Here is a 24,159-nt window from a genome sequence, read left to right as displayed (position 1 = left end):
GTAACAGAGCTAGGGCAGGTAAGAAAACTAGAATAAAAGCAGGTTCTGGCAAAGCTGCAGCTCAGGGAGTTTTGCCTTTGATTAGAATCTGTTTTCTTGAACATTCAACCAAGCATCTTTCCTTTAAAGCAGACCAGAAATGTAACTACAGAAAACATCTCAGAAATTTTCCATAGCTTTGGGGTTAAAAGAAGTTGGAATCACAGGAAAGGCAAAAAATGAAAATAAAAATAAATCCTTTCCAAATGCAATGCATTTTCTGGCAGTAGTTTAGTAATTTTAAGCTTCACCAAAATTCAGTGAGACCTGAAGCTGAATGCACTTTTAAGCCACTATATATTCTTATATTATGTGAAAAGAAAATATCTACTGGGCAAATAATCTTGGAGTATCAATAGTAGGGTTTGGCAGGCAGTTCCAGTAGAAGAGATTGGAGTAATGAATAAAACATTTTATCCAAACTCATACATACACATGACCTGTTGCTTCCTCCCCCACAACATATTTCCTATATCTGACAGTTTTATTATTATATTACCTGCTTTTCCTATCACGCTTCATTTTGCAGTTCTCCCCAGACTTTCCAGATTGTTCTGCCTATTTTTTAGCCCACCTCTTATTTTTTCTTACACTTCAGTTGAGTTGAGGACAGTGCCAAAAATTCCACTGACCTAAAGGCAAAGCGATCCCTTGGAATCATCACCTACCTCCTCTGTTCCCACCACAACTGTCCTTCAGTTTTCATGGAGCCATGCCACCCAGTTTTAGGTTGAGAAACCGGAAAGGGAGTAATTTCCTCTACTTCTTTGTAGTCATCCCTCTCAATTCCAGAGGCATACTCCTGCCAGTTAGTTTGAGCAAACTCCAGACGTCAATTCAAATCACCATCAAACAAGGAATACAGAGAAAACTCCAGTAGGAAAGGAAGCTCCAAAATACTGCTGTCAGTATTTGTGAGCTGAGACCGTACAGCAAATCTATTGATTTATTTAAAACAAAAACTCCACTTTCTTCAGGTTTCCTTGTGGCCTAGCAACATGAGCTGATATTTTGTGTCCCTTTCAGACTGGGTTCTCTCACTCACTGTAGTTTTTCCCACATTGCCCACTCACATATAAAAGATGAGGTCTTTGCATTTCCTAATGGAACAATGTGCTAGTGTTGGGCACTGATGAAATCTAAATTTTGAATTAAGTAACAGCAAAGCTCGGTTCCTTACCTGACAGTCCCACGCCTTTCCAAAAACAGCAAGTACTCTTTTCTTCCAGAAGAATAAGAAGGAAATATTGAGGGAAAAGCTTTACAAGGCAGTCTAATAAAGAGCGATCCAAACTTAAGAGGACAACTGTTCTCAGCCCAGGACAACTGGAATTTAATTCACTTACCACACAACCTTATATATGTGTGTGTGTGTATATATATATATAAATATATGCCATTTCCAACAAGAGTAAAGCATACAGGAGCACTTGAGAATAAGAAGCCTTTATCACCATTCAATGTCTGACCTTTCTAGGTAAATTATGGATACAAATAGACAGACTGGGTCAGACCTAGGGCCCACCTACTGTAGCACTGTCTCAGATGCCAGCACCAGATGCTTTAGATGCAGGCACAAGAATCTCACAGTGGGCAGTTATTGGATAATCTGCCCTCACACATTAGACTCATGCTGATGACTGCTAGTTTGTCTTATGGAATGAAAAATAAGTTAATCATTCCTTACTTTTTTTTAAATTATTTTTTTAATTGAGTTATAAATATAATACAGTTATCAAACAAAAAAACATTAAAGAGCCAAGAATCCTATTACTGTTTTTGTTGCATCAGAATGTGTGAAGATTCCAGCATGTTTAAGATAGACCTACCATGAAACAATGGGATATTCGCAGCTCTCATCTTTCAAAGTCATGAATAGTTTTGAGGCATTTATCTGGTAAACTTCAGGACTTCTCTAGAAATCCACCAGTCACTCATTCACTATCTGCCATTCTGACAGCGCAAACTGAAAGATTCACCTGAGAAAAGAACCTTTTAGGATTTTAGTTAGCAAATTCATTTTTTGGTCAGATCTTTTATCTAATTTGCTACTTACATAGATTCTTGATGTAAACTCATATCCTGTGACAAGAAATCAGAGACTAGCAGTGAGAATGGGAACTGTTTTCTAGAGGGAAGCTGACAACTGATGTAATAACTACCGCCATAAATGATCGAGATGCTTGTGCTACCACTTGCTTTTTAGCTTTCTTCCTTTCTCTCTAAACCACCAGCCTTTCTCAGCCAAAAACTCTCCAAAAAACATATTTCCTGCTCCTTCCAAGCCTACCTTTTCCAACCAAAAGGGTCTGCTCACCACCAGATTTTGCAGTAATTAAACAGAACAGTCTGTCAAAGGAAAGTATGGAGAATACACGATTCCCAAGCAGCAAAGAATGTTTGGAAAATAATGCTTCATCTGGATACAGCAAGCTTCATTTATTTTTCTTCTTCCTCTCTATTTTTGTATTATGTTGTTGACTCCAAGTTTAAATGAGAAGATATTTTAAGCATTCCTGACTTACAAACGTACTAGAAATAAGCAAATTTTTATTGCAAAAAAAAAAAAAAAGATTAAAAAAAAAAAAAAAAGAAAAAAAATTGTCTTTCTGACAGAAACCGAGTGTATACTCCACATACGTAAGCTAAGCATGTTGCTTACAAACAACAAATAACTTTTCAGACTTATACTTAGATATACAGTTTCCAGAAGCCAAAGATAACATGCACAGAGAATGTGACGGACTGTAGGATTCAATGGACTTAAGAGAACAGAAGTTCTCTTAACAGAAGCACAGATAAAATAGATGCTTACAGGGCCAAAGTCAGCCCAAATGGAAAATATCCCCAAGAATATCTTAATTGATGTGTTCTTATGGACTGCAAGAAGATATCCAGAGGAGAAAGTCTAAAACTAGGGTTAAAAACCTTTTTGTTTTTTGTTTGTTTGTTGAGAGTAGCAAACCCAGCAAATTTCCCTGGGAAATACTCCTCTACTTTACTCTGTAAAGCATAACTTCCACTTGGGGAGTGGTTACCATGAACCTATCTAATGATCAAACAAATACTTCAGGACTAAAATCCATCACATAAATTGATATGTGGTGCTAGTATGAAAAATGAGTTTCTCGAGCTCCACGTTGGTATATGGAAAACAAGAACATAATATTTCTGTGATGGTAGCAAAAGTGTTACATGGATAGAAGTTCATCAGAATTCAGATTTTTCAAGTAAAGAAAGTAAACAGTGTGATTTAAGAAATTATATCATACAGTTCTTAGGAGTATGTTGGCGTGAGCAGTATCACATTAACAGTGTTTGTACTTGCAATACTTTCACAGCTACAGGAAGATGTCTGCAGCTATGTGTCAGTACTTTGGACGCCCTAGAAAGTGAATGAGTTAGTCATCCAGAATTATGAAGTACTCCAACTGTTAAAGTAAAAACAGTTGTTGATTCAGCTACAAAAATCAGAGTACACTTACGCTGTTAAGCTTTAGTACCCTTAAGAATATAGGCTTTAAAATAACTAGAAGACTGTCTACTATTTTATAAGCACAATAGGAAAACTTCAGCAACTGAGTAACTAAGTGATCTGTTAATGATTTTGAATACAAGACATACTTGAGTCATTTTGCTGCTACCCTCTATAACCTTGAGGTTCAGGTGCTCTTCTTTCCTCACTCTGCCAGCGCAGATTATACCATAGAGAACCACTGATGAACTTGTTTCAATCTTTCATATACAGCAGGATGGACAAACACTATTTACAAGCTCTAGAGAGACGCAGTTGAGAGAATAATTATCCATGCCACAAGAACTTCTAGCCTGAAGGAGCCTGCTCTTAACATTCCTGCCTTTCATGATTCTAGTCAATATTCCATTAGGTGCCTACAAACTGGGCTGAGGATCCAGTTATTCAATAATGTCTTTAAATCACACGAATGGACAACATTTTAGTGGTAAGAATTGTCATTACCTTTTACAATTCACGTTATCTTTGTTAATGGCTTTAAATTCTATCTTTCTCTTCATTCAGAATGAGATTTCAGCTTTTTCAAAGCAGGAGGTGGGTAAGACATCAGTCTGAGGAAAACATTAGTATTTCTTGAGTGCAGTCACACTCAATTATTGCCTGCCTCTGGGGTGAACAGCCAGTGACAACTCCAGCAGGATGCTAATTTGTAAGCAGAACACTCTACTCCAAAAACCTGGGCTGTATCTAAATCATGGAATTAGGCCTTTCCTTGTATATTCCATGTAAATACAAGAGTGGGTTTTTTTAGTCATAATATGTACAATTACATAAATTGTATTAACACAGAAAGGACACAACTGGCTTCTTACTGACAAGTGACAGGACAAGGGGAAATGGCCTTAAGTTGCGCCAGGGCAAGTTCAGGTTGGATATTAGGAAGAACTTCTTTACAGAAAGGGTGGTTAGATACTGAAATAGGCTACCCAGGGAGGTGGTTGAATCGCCATCCTTGGATGTGTTTAAGAGCCGTTTGGATGTGGTACTCAGGGATATGATTTAGCAGAGGTTTTTTAGAGATGGGGTACTGGTTAGGCTGCAGTTGGACTTGATGATCTTCAAGGTCTTTTCCAACCTGGGTAATTCTATGATTCTATGAACTGCAGCAGGCTCAGTGCTATGAGCAGTGTACGTAAGTAGAATGACAAAGTTCCTGTAGCTGCCAATAGCATTAAAGGGAACATTATTATAGGTAAAGATGCACTATGATTCAGGCAAAATCTTTCATTTGCCTGTGCTTCCAACGCTTTGTAAGCAGACTGAACCTGTAAGGAAACACTGGCTGATGCCATCTCCTGAAGACGCTGTCTAAGAATCACACATTTTAATAAAACAGACAACACTGCACAATGCTCTCATATTTAATAATCAAACAAAATGACTCCCCTGTAAATTTTCCTACAGCATCTCCTTCTACAGCAGATCTATGTGGAATTGGAATCTTCATCTCAGAAATAATTACAGAACACACCAGAGATTCACAGAATGGTTTGAGTTGGAAGGGACCTTTAAATGTCATCTAGTCCAACTCCCCTGGATTGAACAGGAATACATAGCTTGATCAAGCTGCTCAGAGCCCCATCCAGCATGACCTTGAATGTCTTCAAGGATAGGGCATCTACCATCTATCTGGGCAAACTGTTCCAGTGCCTCACCACTCTTACTGTATTTATTTTTTCCCCCTTATAACCAATCTAAATCTCCTCTCTTTTAGTTTGAAACCATGTCTTCTTGTCCTATCACAACAGATCCTACTAAAGAATCTGTTCCCTTCTTTCTTAGAATTCCTGTTTAGATATTGAAAGGTCAGTAAGGTCTCCCTGGAGCCTCCTCTTCTGCAGGCTTGTACTGGTAACAGGGGTTGTCATGACGCAGGTGCACTTGGATTTGTTGAACCTCAGGAGGTTCACCTAGGCCCAGTTCTTGAGCCTACCTCAGTCTCTCTGGATGGCATCCTGTCCCTCAGGTATGTCAACCCCACCACACAGCTTGGTGTCTTTTGCGAATGAACTGAGGGTACACTTGATCCCACTGTCTATGACACTGATGACGATGTTGAGAAGCACCATACGGCATCATGCAAGTGTTATAAAACTGTGGAGAGCTGTCCAGGGGGCAGAAGCGGCTTACAGACTGGCTGGACATTGGTCATTAGGTGGTGAGCAGATGAACTGTGCATCACTTGTTTAGTAAATATGATTACTGTTACTTTTTCTCAACCCCCCTTTTCCGTTTTAGAAAAGAGTTTTTATCTCAACCCAAAAGTTCTATTATATATATTTTTTTCCTCTCCTCCCTCCCAGCTTTCCCTCATCCCATTGGGAGTGAGCAAACAGTTGTCTGGTGATTAGCTGCCTGCTGGGTTAAACTACAGCTTAAGGCATATCTAAAACTGCAGTCAGACTAAAGTATGTACAAAGTGAACTCAAGATGTTGTGCAGGTAATCCAGTCCCAAATGTTTAAAAAATAAAACACTATTTTCTCCAAATGTGAGGTAAGAAAAATTGGCTGGAACCACTCAGAGACTAAAAGACTTTCATTGCTTTTGCAGCTGTTTTAGGAATGGCTCCATATAAGTACAGAAGTTTAGTCAGGCCCTTGCATGAAAGACAGGTTAGTTTACTGCCTGCCCTTTTACAGAATATTAGGCTACTACAAAAAGATAAGGCCACTGAGAACCTTGAACACCCTCCGCTGTCAGTGGCACTGATCATCCTCACACACACACATCTCTCAGGGTCAGGGCATCTAGTTTTCAAGAGGGATCGGTATTCTCTGAAGTTGTAGACTTGTGACCTCGGTTCCTAAAAAAGCCTCTCCCCAGCATGAAACTAAACTTTTGTTCTTTCAGATTACATTCCTCATTCTATTAGAACTCACAGCACTGGAACATTAAACAATATTCTAAAACTTGAAATTATCTAGTTGAATAGATTAAAATGTTAAAACAACTTAAAAAATACTTACTTTTTGAAGATCAGAAATCACTTCATAGAAATTTCCATTGCAGAGAATCAATTCCTTTCCCTAAAAACAAACAAGACTTAACTGTACAAGCTATTACTTAGTTAATAAAACACAGTGAGCTACTTTAAGACCTTTTTATACTAAAAATAATTTCTTGTTATGGATCAGAGTATGTACATTATTGGACACGAGGACAACAGCCAATGAACAAGCAAAGCAGCAGACTTAAAGGAATTATAACAAAGTGGGAAAAAGTGTTCTAAAATTAAGTTAAATCGACATTTTGATAAGAATTCTATGCATTAAGAAAAGTGTTCTGTTTTGAAAACAACAGTAAATTAACCATACAAGAGCTCTCAAATGAACCTACTGAGAACTCCTGTACATTAGGACAGAAGCTCTATTTTTTTTATATTTTTTTTTTATTTTTAACACTTTCATTAACTTCATGTTTTTTCCTTTAAAGTATAATAAATTGAAGCCTAGAAATAAGGGAGTCCACTAGGCATATAGTCAGGACTAAAGCTGATCTGATATCACGTGCATTTTATGAAGTATAAACAAGTAAAACAAAAATGCAAGCATGTGTGTGTGTGCGCATACACAGACACCCCAACGACATCAGAAACAGGGAGGTTTCTGGGAACCAAAAATCTCGGCCACTACAGTCCAGTGCACACTGAAGATCCAGCATTTGCCTCAAAAACTTGGTGCATAAAATGCTCCAAGTATTATATTAGAGACACTGAAAGCCACAGTAATTGTAATTACAGCAATGAGAGTAGTTAAAGAAAGTAGTTTCCTGTTATGTTGAAGTCTCCTAACATTGCCAAAAAAAAAAAAAAAAAACCAAATCTGTTAAAACAGACAATTGCCAGACATTTTTTTCTTATTAAATATTAACATTACACTTCTCTAAGGAAAGAGTGCCTAGTGGCGTTTTTCTGTTCTTTAATGCCCCAAGCTCTCCTTTTTTGCTAGTGCACTTTCATTCTGTACTTTCATTTCATCCTCAAAACTGAACGAGACAGACTCCAAGCTGAGCTGGAGAGGGAGAGCATTGGAACTGACCAACCTGATCAACCACAGCAGGCACCAAAATCAACATCAGTTGCCCCAGTAAGAGGACAGAAAATGAAACGAATATCAACTCAGAACAGAAGGAAGAAGAGGAGAGGAAAGTAGAGGAAGAAGTCACTATAAGAGAAGAAGAGGAAACAGGTCCAGAGGAACAGCTCCAGGGGAATGCCCCTGAGTCCAAAGGAGGGTCCCTCAATAAGACTGTGGTCACCAACTTCCAGTAGGGTAACAAGACGTCCTGAAAGAATAGGAGGTGAGTAAGACATCGTCACCATTACTGATCGATCTCTGAAAATGAATGAAATTAGAGGTTTGAGAAATGAGCTACCCAAATGAGCCTATTGTCACCTGGTTACTTTGATGTTGAGACAATGGGGCACTGTTGAGACAACAGTGTGTGGCTAGGCACTAGAGAAGCTTGCCAACTGGTGCCATTGCTAGGGACTCAGCCATTGACAGAGGTTTTAGTACATGCCAGAACCAGGCCTTCACCCTCTGGAAGCTGTATAAAGAGGGATACCCCTTCAAAGACAATCTGATGCCTGAGAAAAAGAAATGGACTGATACAGAAAAAAACATCCATTACTTGAGAGAATACACTGTGGTGGAAATGTTACATAGTAGCCCCACTTTCATTCCTGATGAGCCAGACCAAGAGCACAGTCCTGAGAGAGTCAGGTATACACCAAATATGTGGCGTATTTTCACAAAGACTGCACCAGAAAGGTATGCCAGTACATTTGCAACAATGTATAGCAGAGAGGAAAGAAGATGCCTTACAAACGAACTGATCAATAAACTTCAAGACTTCGAGTTACATGTAACCCCTATATAAGCTTGTGTTTCAGCCATTGCAAAAGTGAGTGAAAAACTGGACAGAATAGTGAGCAATCAAGAAGATATAATAGATGAACTGTCTACCATGCATAAAAGAACTGAGTCAGATAACGGGACTCATTTCAAAAATTCCCTCGTATGGTCTCTTGGGCCAAAGATCATGGTATGGAGCCGATTTATCATATCCCCTATCATGCACCAGCTTCTGGGAGAAATTATATTGTATTATAGAGTGTTATCTTACATTCCAATACCATATTTAGTAAAAATTAGTTTGTTCCTCCTCACATCATTGCCGCTGTTTTCTAATTATTTTGGGGCCCCCTGTTTCCCTTTTCCAAAGGCACAAAATCCCTCCATCCCACTAGTCACGGAACTGGGCCAAACTAGCCTGTCTGTGAAATTTCTTATGTTCAACGTGAACAGATGAAGACAATCTCAAAATTAAATGATAAAAATCAGCTTCTCTTTGCGTATGCAAATATCAAAGATCCTTTGCTTTTCATTGGTTAAGTATTTCTTCATAGTCTTGTTTGTGCTCAAAACTTCCAATGGTCTTACAGTAAGTCTCCAGATTTTTAGACAGAAACACTGAAGCCTTGGTCGCACAGGAAGAAATGCAGAGAAATCCTTAAATTCAGAGTAACTTAACTGCTAAAAGGGAAACAGTCCTGCAGCCTCAAGTTTATCTTTTGTTCCACAACAGGTTGTAAAGCAAAAAGAAAAAAAAAATAAATCCTAGTATTTTCATTTCTTTTTTGACCCACGAAAAATAAACAATGATACTAAAGCAGAGATAAGCAAGCTGGTCTTAAATACCTGGATACATCCTTTTTGCAGAGAATGAATGATTTTATGTTCCAAACTTCCTGAATACTTCACCAGATATCACAGACCTCAAGGGCTACTGAACACCAGTGCAGTTGCCGAGGCTTATGATAGATTATAATAATTGTCCTTTTTCTTTAGACAACACATTTAAGGCTTAAATCAGATTTTGGCCCTTGGGGTTTACAGACCCCTCAGATTGCTGCCATGGGTCCACAAAGGGCTGCTCAGAAAATTAAGAGCAACAATGTAGTATTTTCCATTCTGAAATATAATAAAAAATGGACCAACCTTAGTGACAAATTATAAACAGAATCTCTCTCAGAAAACAGCCATCCAATTATTTGTATTTTGATAGTTGTCTTCCTTCTTTCTTAACTGATGGTGTCTTCATATGTATTGTGTATGTCAGTGGATCCAGGCCTTATAGCAAAAAGGTAAACTTTTTTGCTAACTTCATTCTCTTCAGAAATCAGCAGCTCAGCTATCAGTGTGAATGTACAAATACATTTTTGGATGAATCAGAAATGCTAAGACTAAAAAGCCCTACACAGTCACAGAAGAACGATTTCTTCCAGCAGGGAAAAATAAAAAATAAAAAAATAAAAAATAAAAAAAACCCACCTTCTTTGTGGATAAAAGGAATGAAGAAACTCCAGCAGTAGTTGTATATGCTGAATTCAATAAATAGATTAGCATTCAAAATAAGCTTCTAGCATAAATCAAGAGCAGCTCCTAGTTTATACTGCACAAATTTGCTACTCTCACCAGTCCATCTGTGAATGTGAAACATGAGATGAAATTGAACCACTGAAAGCGAACCAATTTGTTTTCAAAACTGTTTAGAAAACACGGCCATTACACTTCATAGTTTTGTACAGCACAGGTGACACAGTCTGGTAAGTGAGCTGAGTCTTGTTCCTGTGCACATCTGAAGATATCAGTGTATGCTGGTGTGGTGCCACTTTTTTTTATAAATAGCCCTAAAACCTACACCAAAAAATTCTATCCCTAACAGAATGCCAAGCAACCCAAAAATCATTGTCAAGATCTCTCTGAAAATCTGTTAATGCTAGATCTCAGCCACTAGGATCGTGCCTCTTCACTTATATCATGAACACCAAATACAGTTTAAGTTTTCCTGCTATAGTGCCATGAACAAGACAGACAGAGCTTTTACAGAGTCCTGAACTACTATTTAGAAAGGTAAGATTTGTTTGTTGACTGGTCTTTTGAACCATTCTCTCATCTTAAATACGAAGTATGACTTGACAAAATTGCAACACAGTGGGGAGAGATGAGCATACTCCAGTTTTTCCTTGCAAATTACTAGAGAACTCAGTTTGCAAAATCCCCAGCTAAATTATGACGGTTCAATATCATGAGGGACAACTTCCCTTGAGACTCTGTTTGTCAACAGATCCCACAGTTCTACTTTTTAGCTATTACAGAAGAAAACAGTGTTGTCAGCAATGATATAAGGTTTCTTGCTTACCCATCATTACCTGAAATGATCAAGGAGAATGATGTGACAGTAACACATTGCTAGAAACCTCCTGCAGTTTCCCGCCTAAGAACACTTGGCTAGGGATTGAAGAGAACTTGCTTTTATTACCCGCTGGGAGACTGAAACTTCACAACTCCAATAAGGACCTCTAGCCTGACTCTAATTAAAAGCAGTGTAATATTACCCAATTTAGAAAAGACCATTAAAATCTTAATTTAACCACGACGATTCTAGTGCATGAATACATCCTACTCTAAGATAGTCATTACCTACAAAACCTCTGCTCATTTTTGTGCCGAAAAGAATCATCAGCCATAGTTTATGTTCTGGTTAATTACTGTTAAACGTGTTTATTTATTTTAAATTTCACAGACCTACATTCCCCATGCAACAACATGGATGGACACGTAATTCATGAAGAGGTTCAGGTTTTTGCAATTTTTTTTCCAGGATCTACAAATAAATAATAATAATAAAAAGAAGCAGGGAGTGCCAGCTGGTACATAATATCAGGCAGGAAACCATACCAAAGTACTGTTATGTCAGTCCCTTGCCTCCCAGCAGCAAACAGCAAGGCTGTGCACTGCCAGGTCCTGTCCTCAATGGGGCAAACTGTTCTAGCAGAGGCTATTGTACTGAATTGTTCATTCTCGCCTGAAGCCTTTAAGAAACCTCAGCTCCTTCCTGGAGTGGAGCCTTGCCAGGGACATCAGTCTGTTGCTGGCGACACACTCTACACACAATTTGGTGGCTTCCTGCTCAAAGCATTACATAATTTGAGCCTCTAGCATATCTTTCTGGAACAGTTCACATACTAATCTACAAGATCAGTAGCCTTTTCAGTCACCAGATAACTCCATATCTTTTCTTCACTGACACTGGACCTGAATAGTTCTGACTGTAGGGCCTGAACCTGTCTATTGCCAAGTAAATGAAAACCAGACGTTAAGATTCACTGACACAGATAAAAGCAACAGCTAAACTAAGATTCATTTGTTAATAACTTTGAACGCAAAGAAAAAATAATTTCATCCATGCCTGCCACAGGAATGCCACAACAGAAATCAAATATGGAACAATTAAGGACCCACATCTTGCTCCAGCCATGAACTCATGAGTTAAGACAGTTCTCATCTCAGCAGCTGGGTACATATCGTTGAAAAATAGGAGAGCTGCTCTGGCAGTCTTGTTTCCTGTTTTATTATGGTGGCCTATGACGTCAAAGGCAGATGTTGGTGGCAGGGCAGTAGAGGTTGTACCTCCCCGCCAATATTCTGTTACATTTTATTGCAGTCTGGCAGATGGCAGCCAAGGGGCAGGCTGACAAAATGGCATCTGAAACGTAAATGTGTATGAAGCAAAGGCATATCACTGAATTCCTCCAGGCAGAAAAAACAGCAAGCATTGCCAAATGTTTAGAGAGATACGTCAGTGGATGTGGGCATAGTGAGGTAATACGTGGTGTGCTTCAGCAGTAGTGAAAACTGGTGCAAACTTTTATGAGCACGGCATGCAGGTTGCTGTTCACCACTAGTGAAAATGCATAGCTAATGGTGGTCACTACATTGAAAGTGTTCTGTGGTTGATAACTGCAAAAAGAATCTTACAGACATTTTCATAGAGTGACTGAGTTATATTTATCTGATAAAACAACATCACCTAAACCAAGCAAAAAACAGCAGTTATTGTGCAATATAAACTAGATACCACAAACTCTTATCAGTATGCAATTGTAATAAGCCCAAGAAACTGTTTTCAGTTTTCAGTCTTAGAATTTGAGGGTGTCCTGAAGTTCCTACATATATTTTTACCTACACCTCCAAAGGATATTTTGTTCTCAAAAATGCAAACACTATTTTTACAGTCACCTGCAGTAATTCTCTAGAACCAAAATTATCCTGCTGCGGTTCTGAGAGGTTTTTGATCTATGAAATCACACACTGCAGATGACAACAGTAACAACACAAAGCTTCACGTAATGCATTGCAAAGAATCCAGCTCAATTAGATGCAAATGTCTTAATTAACTTCATTGGCCAAAGGAGAATAATTTTCCACAAAAATAGTGTATTCTGAGTAGGAGCAACTAAGATTTCTAACATATATAAAGAAAACATAAATGAAGGGGTAATCCCAGACTCCAACTTGCAAGCTGGGCAGACAATGAAGGCACCATGAAACCAACAGTAGGTGAGAAGAAAGCAAGGGGACAGATACTCCTTCCAGGCCAAGCAAGTGATCACTACGATCACCTCAGTGTGAGCACAGAAATCCTAATGAAGCTCATTCATTCTTTCTGGGATGCACCCTTGTGTGCCAGAAACTAAAACTTAATTTCTTCTTACTCATGTTTCAAAATGTACACCAGCAGATCCAATGGAGCATATTTTGATCTGCGTTTTTATTATCACAATCCTTGACAACATTAAGAGAAAAAGATTAATCAGCAGTACTTTTCCCTATGCACCAGTTATAATACTAGGTAAATTGCATAGTGCAAAACAACACTGAGCGGGCGTGCCATTTTATCCAAACCTTTTTGTTCCATAACCCACTGGAAAGTACATAGCTGACCATATCAGGGTAAGATACTCCAGTAAAGTTTAATCATAGCAAACTCTTTCAAGTGAACCAAATAGATGTTCTCAGCTTTTAAGTCTTTTTTCTTTTTTTTTTTTTTTTTTTTTTGGCAGTCGTTAACTCACATTTTTCCTTCCTCACTTTTAAACTACTTCAGAGAATGTTATTTATTACTAAAGCCCCCTGTGCCTCTGGAAAATGCTTCATTCCATACCTTTCTTCCTTCCTACTGCGCTACACATTGAAGGGACAGCAGTATATTTAAGTCAATTTTTATACTAATAGATGTTGCACCACAATAAAATTGCTTTGCTACAAGTTCAAGGAGAAGGTGGTGGAAAGAAGTTTACGTAACCAGGAATCATCAACAAAAGCAACAGAGGGCGGTAAATTACAGAACAGACATTTAATTTCTTAAAAATATATCTTCCCTTTCTCACTTTGCTTTCCAATTTGTTTTAATTCCACAGGAAAATCGGACAGGCAGTCACTTCATAATGTACTGCAGGGCCTAAGTGCCAGACTTTTCTTGTCTTAACAAAACATACCAAGCTGAAATTAAATTACAGCTGGCTTAAACTCGCTTATTTTACTGCTACCCACCTAAAGCACATATCCAGTTCAAAGTAAACATTTTCAGTCACTGAATAATATGAAGTATAAAAGAAAAATTTTCACTGTAATAAACTGAGAGATGCATTTCAAAACAACTTTGATTACCATCTCCAAATCTGGCTGCAACCAGCTAGCTAAAAGTGGCACAATTGTGATGGAAATAGCATGATATTTCAGTGCAAGAAAGTAAATAATTTCTACCAAATACTAGCACAGGAGCTGAAACCCGCCCAAGAAAGCCATTTGCATTATCAGTTTGCATTGTTCTGCTGTTGCGTTTTGACGCTGAGTTTAAACATTAAACTGCTAGTACAATGCCTTTTTTTTCCATCTTATGCACTTTCTTGGGGGCAAAATCTGATATGACTGGCCAGATTTCCTACCCACTGATATCTGCCAAGCAGAAAACTGAGAGACATCTGTTTGACTTTGTTTGTCCAGCAAGCTGATCAAAGCATTACACACCTGCAAGAGAGGTTTACAGAGCCTCACTGTGCAAACACCCAGAGCCCTATGCTGCAGGCTTTATTCAAACCAGTTTCTGATGATGGAAGCCAGCACCAATTGTGTTAAAGTTGCCCAAAATAAAAACCTACACTTAAAAAACAAACCAATAGTTAGTTTTCAGTCAAGTAGAACTACAGTTTTAACATGCAGCTCTCATTTTTTTGTTTGATCTTCTAATAGTTCAATCAGAATTGGTGAACACTTACGTTCTGTTGTCTCTATCCTACAAGAAGCATTTTGCTCAAAGCTTCACTTTCTAAGTTCATTCAGGGAAAATGCATTTTCAACACGTACACGTAATACCTAAGAAGTGTTTCCAGAACCACCATCAGATCTGAACGGTGCACAACTGCAAAGTGACCAAAAAAATTAACTATAGCTCAAACACCTGTCTAGATGTACATTTGATATATTTGATAGCAATTTCTACTTTATCTCTTCTATTGCTTTCCTCATCCAACTATGCTGTTGGAATTCACTTTTGTTGCCTTTTATAGAACTAGAAAGAGGGAAAAAACAGAACCAAAACAACACAGACAAACGATTTGAAAACTGTCAGGGATGTTCTTCGGCAGATCTGACGCGCGCAACTGTTACAGCACACTGTTTGAAAAACAAGACAAAGCCATATATATGGTCTTGACTTGAGACTGTCCCTTTAAGTAAGCTATGCTGATTCAGACTATGGTTGTACAGCTGCCAAGAGGGGCCGGGGGGGTGAGGGAGCTCCTGAGTTATGCTCTGACTTACAAGGTTTACACAGGGAATCCTCATACCTAGAAATAACACAAAGAAGCACATTTACATTTTCTGCTGTAAGACTGTTGCCACGAAGGTTACAAGGAAACAGACTGCTTGATAAATTCTCTATACCAGACTATACTTCTCAAACTGAAAAGAATGGAACCTTGCTACCGCTGGGCTATAAATCAGAACTGGATCTGTTCCATAACAAAAGTATTAAAGACAATGGCCTCTAATATTGTATGACATGTCAGTCTAAGCAGTCTGAGCAATGCCTTACTTCATATATTAAGCTGCACTCCTGGGAATTTGTTCTGGTATAATATGTAGATGCCCCTGATTTACTACATTCAGATTTGCAAGCCAAGGTCAAGTAGTAATTTACCAGAATCCCTACTGGTAACTCACAAGAAGCTGTAAGCTTCTGTAAGCCCTCTTTATCACACTAAAAGCAAAAAGAAAAACAAAACAGAATAAAATAAAATTTAAAAAAAAAAAAAAAAGAAAAGAAAAAAAAGCAAACACTCAAGAATTGAAATATAAAAGATACCAAATATTCCTAATCATTCTGAAAGCCGCTTTATACCTTTAGATGCTTCAGCACATTGAACCAAACAGCACAGATGTCATTTCTTTCAACTTACATAAAACAGCATCATGCACATATTCCAATTAAAAACAATGTGCTGCAGAGTATTACCTCATCTGAAGCATTGATGAATGGTCATCGATTGGGTCAAAAGAGAGAAAAAAAAAAAAAAAAAAAAAAAGAACTGTAATAAATGCTGCAAAATAAATAATGCAAGCATAGTCCCTGCCCCAGATACCTGGTAATTTAGGGCATGAATAAAGAATTCTTAAGGGATCATACCAAACCTACCTAACATTCCTGAATTCTTAGTTTTACATTGTGACTGTACATCAGCTCATACTTTAAGGACTTGACATGAAAGTATATACACACATTATTTTCAGGTGCTCTGTAGAAGGTTGTCGTGCATCCAATTATGAACCTTCTAGTCAGGCACTGCCACAGCACATGAGAAAGGCACTGGAAGATTATCATAATCAGAGCAGAGGTGGCAGTGTGCATAGAGGGCTACAGGTCATACAGTATTTAACCCAAATCCTGGCCTGAAACATAAAGAAATCTAATTTTAAAAGTTTTCACTGCAGCCATATCTGCTTATGTCCAAGAGATACGGAAAGAAAACATGAGGCAAGACTTCATAATTAACAAAAAGCAAAGAGATTGCCTTCAAGATAGACCCCAACCTTCCCCAGCCAAAAATCTTCAGATATTGAAGTAACCTTCAGTCTAGTTCTAGTCAGCAATGTGTGTCTTGAGCCAACTTAATTCCTTTAGAAAGAATAACTTCAGCTTCTTTGGATGTAAACCCAACAGGAAATTATCAAATTCAGTTCTAAAACCAAATGTAGAACTTCAGCTGCAAAACAGACAAAGAGATGTAGTCATATCTCAAGTTGCAAAGAGCTGGGCTTTTGCAGTTGCAGCATGCTGTACTCGGTTCAGTTTCATTTCTCGTAGATGGCATGCCTCCCTCTGACTCTTGAGGGAAAATCCAACTGCGGTGCCAGGAGAGCTCTACAGGTGGAAAGAGGTGCTGCCCTTTAAGACAGATGCAGGTATATAATCACCATTTTTGATTATTATATGTACTGTGGTTCTTCTCAAATTTTGCCTCTCTCTTCTGTCAGATCTAATATCAAGACAGAAGAAAAACAAACATCAAAAAATAAGCTGCTCATTTACATGTTAGATAGAAGAACCTTCTCATTTTCTCTCATTCTCCACATTCTGCCTTGTTTTTGAGTGTAATCAAGCTACTGACAACTTTTTCTAGAGGAAATGAGTAGACTGGTACAAAATAACAATAATAACACTACTCATACAGCATTTCAAAGTACTCGGGGGACAAGTATCACCCAAACTTCACTAATATCTAGCAAGGCAGCAAAGTCTTTCTAAACATGAGAAACCACAAGGAGAAAACGTTAGTGACTTGCTCTACCTTTAGCCAGGCCAAAACACAGCCGTAATGGCAAAGCACTACTAGCTGCACTGAGCTAGACAGAGGCTACAGGGCCACTTGTTTGACCAAGCCCAAAAATGAATGAAAGCAATTAACATTAAAATTTATATACCCTGCTTCTCATGAGCTCTTCGAAGAACATTATTCCACCAATCCTTACCTCATGGGCTTTGCCCAGAATTATCTGCAGTGTGAGCAGAACAAATCACATCTGCAGTGATGTACCCCTCACGTGGTAATACTGTCCATTATTTTCTCTTTTAACAATGAGAAATAGACCACTAAGCAAACACAAATAGTTCCGGCCTATCAATCTTGCAGATGGAGAAACTTGCAACTTTCTGAAAGGCACCTTAGATGAGGTGCAAAGTGAATTTGGGTTCAGTATAATATAAGGCTCAAAACTGACCGAGGTTACAGACATTGCTGAACACGAAAAACAACTTCAGTTAACGTTTTCTTTCAGTCATTAAGAAATACACTGATTACCAGTTGATCTATAGACCACCTGGGAAAACAAAACACATTGCAAAGCCTTTAAACAGTCTAACATTTAAAATCCTGAGAAGCAATGATAGCTTGGAGATGTGGAAGTAGAAAAGGTTTTGAGGCATCTTCAAAGAATTCTTATGTGTAATTTAAAATAAACTGAGAAGTATCATCATCAGCCTTTGTAAAAGGGAAAAGACAGCTCGAAATTTACATTTATTTCACTTACAGAGAAGCACCTGCTTTCTACTGAATACAGTTGGTTTCTTCTCTACTGGGGGTTCCATGTTATGGTTTATGAAATTAAGTAGTATTACCAAGAAAGACATTATAACTTAAATTACCAATCAGTTTTAAGGAAAAAAATAGATGTTATAGAACAAGTACCACAAGGTTTACAATTTAACACCATTTAGATATATAGTTTCATAACTCTAAAGAAAATTAGCAAACAAAAACCCCCTGACATCTTGCTATGCTAATTACTACCTCTAACACTTTGAAATAACACTTCCGGAAGATTTTTCAGATGAACTGGGCAAGGCAGCACTTTAACAATCCACATTGTGGTTCAAATCTCTAACTGCTTATGGAAGACTTCACTGTGCATAACTTCAAATGCTGCAGAAAGGCAGGAACGATTCATTTACATCTCACTCTTTATTAAGAGAACGGGAATGAAAAAAATAAAGAGATCATCCCAAAACTAAGACTGCAAAAATCTAACATAATGTTACATGACTGAAAAATCTCCTCTATTTTGTTAAGACTGTGCTGTAAAAAGAAACACCTCCTCCCTCTCCCCCCCCCCCCCCCGCCCCAAACAACAGCAATAAAAAAATCTATCCTATTTTAAAAGGAATTAATGTAAGTTACATGAAAACAGAAAACATTCTCACACTAAATTATGGTAGTATGGAGGAAACTTCTCAGAACTGTATAGCACAGCAGTGTAATTCTCTCTGCCATTTCTACCCTTGAATTTCAATATCTGTTTTCCATTTTTCAATAGTCTTAAAGTATCTTAAAGTAATCTCTGCATTGCTCAGCATTTGAATCACAGAACACTACTCACCACATTTATCGTTTGATGATTCAAAATTACCTAAAGAACTACCAGTATTTCTTTACACATAATTTCAGATCAACTTAATAGATGTTTTTAACAGAGCAAGCAAGCAGCTGAGAGTTGGAATTATATCCTTACTTTCACAATATTCATCCTCAATTGTTCTACTGTGGGGATGCGATGTGTTTATACCAGAAGCAAGTAGTGCCTCATCAAGGATGAAATAGAAGTAAAAGTGGCGAAGATTACAGGAAACATTTATGCACCTTTGATTTAGTTATGCTTGTCTAAATCAGGTATGTACTTCTTGACAGATCGATTCAGTTGGATTAGCTTTGAAAATTGAAGAGCTACAATAATTGTATATACAGATACATACATACATATATATATATATATATAAAAGGTCCTCAGCAGCTAAACTCACAGTTTTGTTGGGTTTTTGCTCTTCAAATTAGCTTACTTCACACCAACTCACAGCTATTCATGTAAGTACTGCTTTCATCTCAGAGGGGTTTTAAAACACAAGAAAAGTTTACAAAACAAATACGATGTTTGTATAACAAAGTATCACTGCAAATAAACTTCTCATTTCCCCACAGTTGGGACTGCACTTACATACAGACTTATTAGAAACAAAGGCAGGAGGATCCAGGCAAAACTCGGAAAGCACTATTTACCCAGCTTCTTCAAAATAAAATAACCAAGCCAAAAAACCAAAAAAACAAACAACAATTGAGTAAGTGGTCCATCAATGCAATCAAAAAACATTACTTTCATGAAACTACACTTTAGTGAAAAGAACAGCACTCAAACATGAAGATGCAGCGTGATGGTGTTTTTCTGCACAATCTGGGCTAGCTGATAAAGGTTTAAGTAATGAGCTGTGATTCCCCTATCAACTGCAATTTGCACTGCAGACAGCATAAATACAAATTCTAAGTGAACTTGAACAGACCAGCAAAAGTGAAGATTTATACCTTCCACACCAACTGAGTAAAAACATGCCATAGCAAAAGCAACACTCAAGTTCTCCTCAGTAGAGTTCATACAGCTCAAGACAGACAGAAACAAAAAGCAGAAGACTGATATGGCTGTTTCTTTTTCCGGTCCAAGCACCAATCATCTTTACTACCAGCTCACTGAAGACAACAAAACGATTATTAGCTGCCTTTCTTTTTCAAAATAAACACAACCAACAGCTACATACGTAAAAGAGACAGTTGGGTACTCAAACTCCTCCATACACAATCCAGGCATTCATTCACAAAAGTAGCAGCTACCAAGGTCATCAGCATTACATCAACATTTTAATTGGATATGCCTCAGAGAGAGTTAGGTACCATATGCTTCTTCCAAGGTGTGAGTCTTCGTTAATTTAACAAGGGATGAGATGGCAATAACTCCCATGAGAACAGCGCAAATACTTCTTCCATTACCTGACACAAAGTCTAACTTAGCTCTAAGATATTTTCTTGTATGCAGACACACATGTAAAATGGCTCACAGTTACAAACCACTTTTAAGTGACGTCACGTTAACCTTATGCTCTCATTAGGACTTGTAAAGGAGACCATTTATCAGCACATGTCGGCCAGGTTCAGCATATCTGCGGATTCCAGTACATTCAGTCTATGTAGAAGGTGCGACGGGCAGGAAGAAAGAAAAAAAGCATAGGGCCAAATGTATATGCTTTAGGATACAGCCATGTAGATAAGAAACTGCTTGACGTTAGCAGTGTTAGACTAACAGTATAAGAAAAGGCAACCCTTGCACCTAAAAAGCTGCCCATTTCATTCTGACTTTGGCAAAGCTTTTCACTCAGAATTTACTTCTGCTCCCTACCACCTACAAGACTCATGGGTCAACAAAAAGCTCGTGCATTTCATTGCTGAAAAATCACATCAGCAAAAAGAACATCCAAACTAACAGATATTGCCAGATATGAAGGATTTAGAAGCAAACGCTATATAGGCTGAATGGAGGCAGAAAGACTAAAAAAGCAACAGATTTTCCACAGGATAAAGACATTACAAAGGGCTAACTCTCCTAGTTTTAGAGCAAGCAGAAGAGCCTTTTGGACAACAGCTGCAGGGCAACCCTAAAAAAGAATACGGCACCACATCTCTACAGGACAATGAGAAGGATCTGGATCTCATTTCCATTCAGACTGCTCTGTTTGAGCCCTCAGTTATTCTCGTAGGTCGTATCTTTCCCCTTTCAGACAGAGGCACACAGGCCTGCTTCAGCACAGGAGTTCACTAATCAAGGCAGGTAACTGCATTGTGTGAGCGATAGCACACAGGCTGAGGGGAATTTCCAAGAGCTCCCCTGCACCTGCAGCATACACAGATACAAGAGATTTCCAATGTGAAAATCACAAGCTGAGCAGTGATGCTGAAGCAGTCACATTAACTGCAACTAACAGGTCTTATGCCAGACTGCAGCACCTCATTTGCAAGCTGCTCTGATATATCTGCAATCACATTCCATCTTCCCTTGTTATTCAGTATATGACAATTATTCCCGAGCATATTTTGCTAGAGAAGTGGTACACAAATAGCAAACTGTACAACCAGAAAGAAGTAATTGCTCAGTCTATTATTTGCTGATGTCAGACATGCAGTACAGTTTTCTGCATCCAGTAGAAAGCCCAGTTAATCTGCACCAGTCCTCAAGAGTTATGTGTGAAGGAAAATTAAGAAGAAAAAAACAACAGTAAATCATCAGACACCCCCTGCGTGCCTCACAGACACAATTTAGGAACGAAACACAGTCCATTTCATCACCAGACTGTGCTACACAACCTCCCCCTTAATGTAATTCTGCTTTACTATCATCTCTGCAAAGAAACCTACCACAAATTGATCCCCTTTCTTCAAAAACACTTTTTTTTCCCCGATCAGAACCATTCACAGGAAAGATTTTACCAGTTCTTTTTTGGTTCAATAAATCAAATCAGTCCAGACACAGTAACCACACCATGGCTCTATGTCATATTTCCCATTAAGTCATCCATCTTCTATTTCCACTAACTCTTCTGAAAGGAATTCTGGATTAATTAAAGTTACATGCCCTAATCACGTCTGTGGAAGGAAGAAAACAACTTGCACGAAGGCATCAACACTGAAATACAGTTTTAAATATATACATACACATATATATACATATATCTCATACTCTAATTTATATATTTCAAAACAAATAGGTTCTTATCATAGTTACAGTGAGTGCTATGTCTGTGTCTCCTTTCAGCAGCTGCAACAGCAATGTAGATGTTTAAAGGCAGCAACAGATACAAGCATCTTGGATTCAGAATGCAGCCTCAGCTAGGGGGAAACTAGTAAAGACCTGTATCTGCAGTGAGCTTAGCACGAGCAGCAACATGAATAACGAATGTCACCATCACTCAGGTAGGAAAACCAAAACACAAACATTAGATATGTGGTAATTTCAAGCATGCGAAAGAAGAGGAAAGAGAGAGGAGAAAAAGGGAACAGAAAACCTTTTACAGTTCAGGATGAAGCCTAAAAGGAGGAAGAGACATCACTTTGCCATGAGTTCTTTTATCAAGTCTATCTTGTTAAACCACAGCCTATATCTCACTGATGTTGCACATTATTTTCTACAATAAATTCTTCATGGGATCATGGAAACTCTAGATCACTGGAATCCAAGAGATGCTTCTGGATAACCTTTTAAGAACTTACTCTATTTGCCCCCTTTATTAGTCACTAACCTCCTGATTGATCACTTCCAATTTGCAAGAGCATGTGCACTCAAGTTCAAGTAGGTTTTCTTTTCTAACAGTATCTATCTACAACTTCACGAACAGTGTGTGTTATAATACCTTTCTCATACTAGTTTCCTTCTTAATCAAATACACTCAAGTGTTTCTGTAGTTGAATATGTTTTCTCTGCAATGCAGGTAGAAAAACATTTTATACAACTCTGACAGGTCAATTCCATCCATACCTTTTTTTTACCAGCTGCAAGGTTAGCTCACGTAGAAGGTCACAACTTGGAAGATCCCAAGTCAACTATTTAGTCAACTTCTTCAGAAATAAGAGGGCAAAGGTGTGTGGCTGTGCAGGTATTTCATCAGTATTGATTTCAAGATGTCCACAGACTGCACAACAGACCACATTCCAAACAGACTGCCTCACCTCAGCTGCCTAGAGTTCCAAGCTGTTGTTACTCATTAAGAAATAAACTCTTGTCAAGAAAAGAACAAGCCCTTTTTTTCCTCAAGGGTAGCATTTCATCTCCGCTATGGTAAGATAACAGCTTCCATACCAAATGAAATTCAAGGCCAAAACTTTACCTATGACAGCTGCCAATTACATTCTTAATTCGTGTTTCCATCATTTCTTACTGTAACAGGTAGAAGAAAAAGGGGCGATGCAATATCAAACTGTCTGGCCGTGGAGAAGAACGTCTAACAGAAAGCACACAGCAATTACGGAAAGTCAGATGAATCAGATTTAGTCCAGCTTATCTACTTATTGAATAAGTTGATCTATACAAGAGGATAAATGAGATTTCTCCATTCCCATAACTACGGGTTTTGTGATCTCTGATGCACCACAACCAGCTCATAGCCATTGGTGGAATAGAATTAAGTCTGAGCTAAACACCAGTAGCTAGCAATGGGAAAGAGTGGAAAGCAACACAGAGGTCAAAGTAACGGCCTAACTAGCAACGGAAACTTAAACCATTAAAGAGCCAAGTGGATTTACTAACTGGAAACCCACATATTTCCTTAAGGAGCAGTTAGATTACATCACAGCAGCCTAGGCTTCCATTGACACCTGTATTTCTTCCTGGGAAATATGTTTCCTACCACAGAAAAGACTGACTGGTGATTCTTAGAACTCCAAAGGTGAAACAAAGCATTAAAAACATTGGCAATTAACAGTCATGAAAACCTAGTAACAAGGCAAACAGGCCAGTACTACTTCACAACAATCTGCCTAAAGAATGGGCTCTTTAGCAGAAAGGAAGAGAAAACTTTGTTTCTATCTTCTCCAGAAGTCAAGAGGCTTTTGCTGTTGCCTAATGCTGTTGCATTAAAGCTGGTGCAGCTTTAATGAGGTCCTCATTGAGTGGATGATACCTAGATATTGCACAATCCTATTAACAGCAGTAACAGCCGAATGGAAAATGGCTCATATAGACAAACTGGCAATGAAGCCACAGCGCCTCACCACCTTACATAAGCAGATGTAGGTCTTCAGAAGTACAGAATGTAAGTACCAGTTTCACTCCAAGATCCCAGCAGGACATTTACAGGGACAAGATCAACAAG

At 38.3% G+C, this 24,159-nt stretch overlaps 1 protein-coding gene across 10 annotated transcripts in view; it reads right to left on the bottom strand.

Annotated features, from left to right (window-relative positions):
• Positions 1–24,159, bottom strand: part of PLCB4 (phospholipase C beta 4) — a 206,327-nt gene that overhangs the window by 160,592 nt on the left and 21,576 nt on the right. For 9 of the 10 annotated variants that reach the window (XM_072332089.1, XM_072332091.1, XM_072332084.1 and 6 more), the window contains exon 2: positions 6,543–6,602. The exons of the other annotated variant lie outside the window; for it this stretch is intronic. The gene's annotated coding sequence lies outside the window, so the exon portion shown is untranslated. The remainder of the gene's footprint in view (positions 1–6,542; positions 6,603–24,159) is intronic. 10 annotated transcript variants of the gene reach the window in all.

The sequence above is a fragment of the Excalfactoria chinensis genome, chromosome 3 (genome assembly GCF_039878825.1).
Source record: "Excalfactoria chinensis isolate bCotChi1 chromosome 3, bCotChi1.hap2, whole genome shotgun sequence".
NCBI lineage: Eukaryota > Metazoa > Chordata > Aves > Galliformes > Phasianidae > Excalfactoria > Excalfactoria chinensis.
The sequence above is the reverse complement of the archived record's forward strand: the minus strand, read 5'-3'. Positions and strand labels throughout refer to the sequence as shown.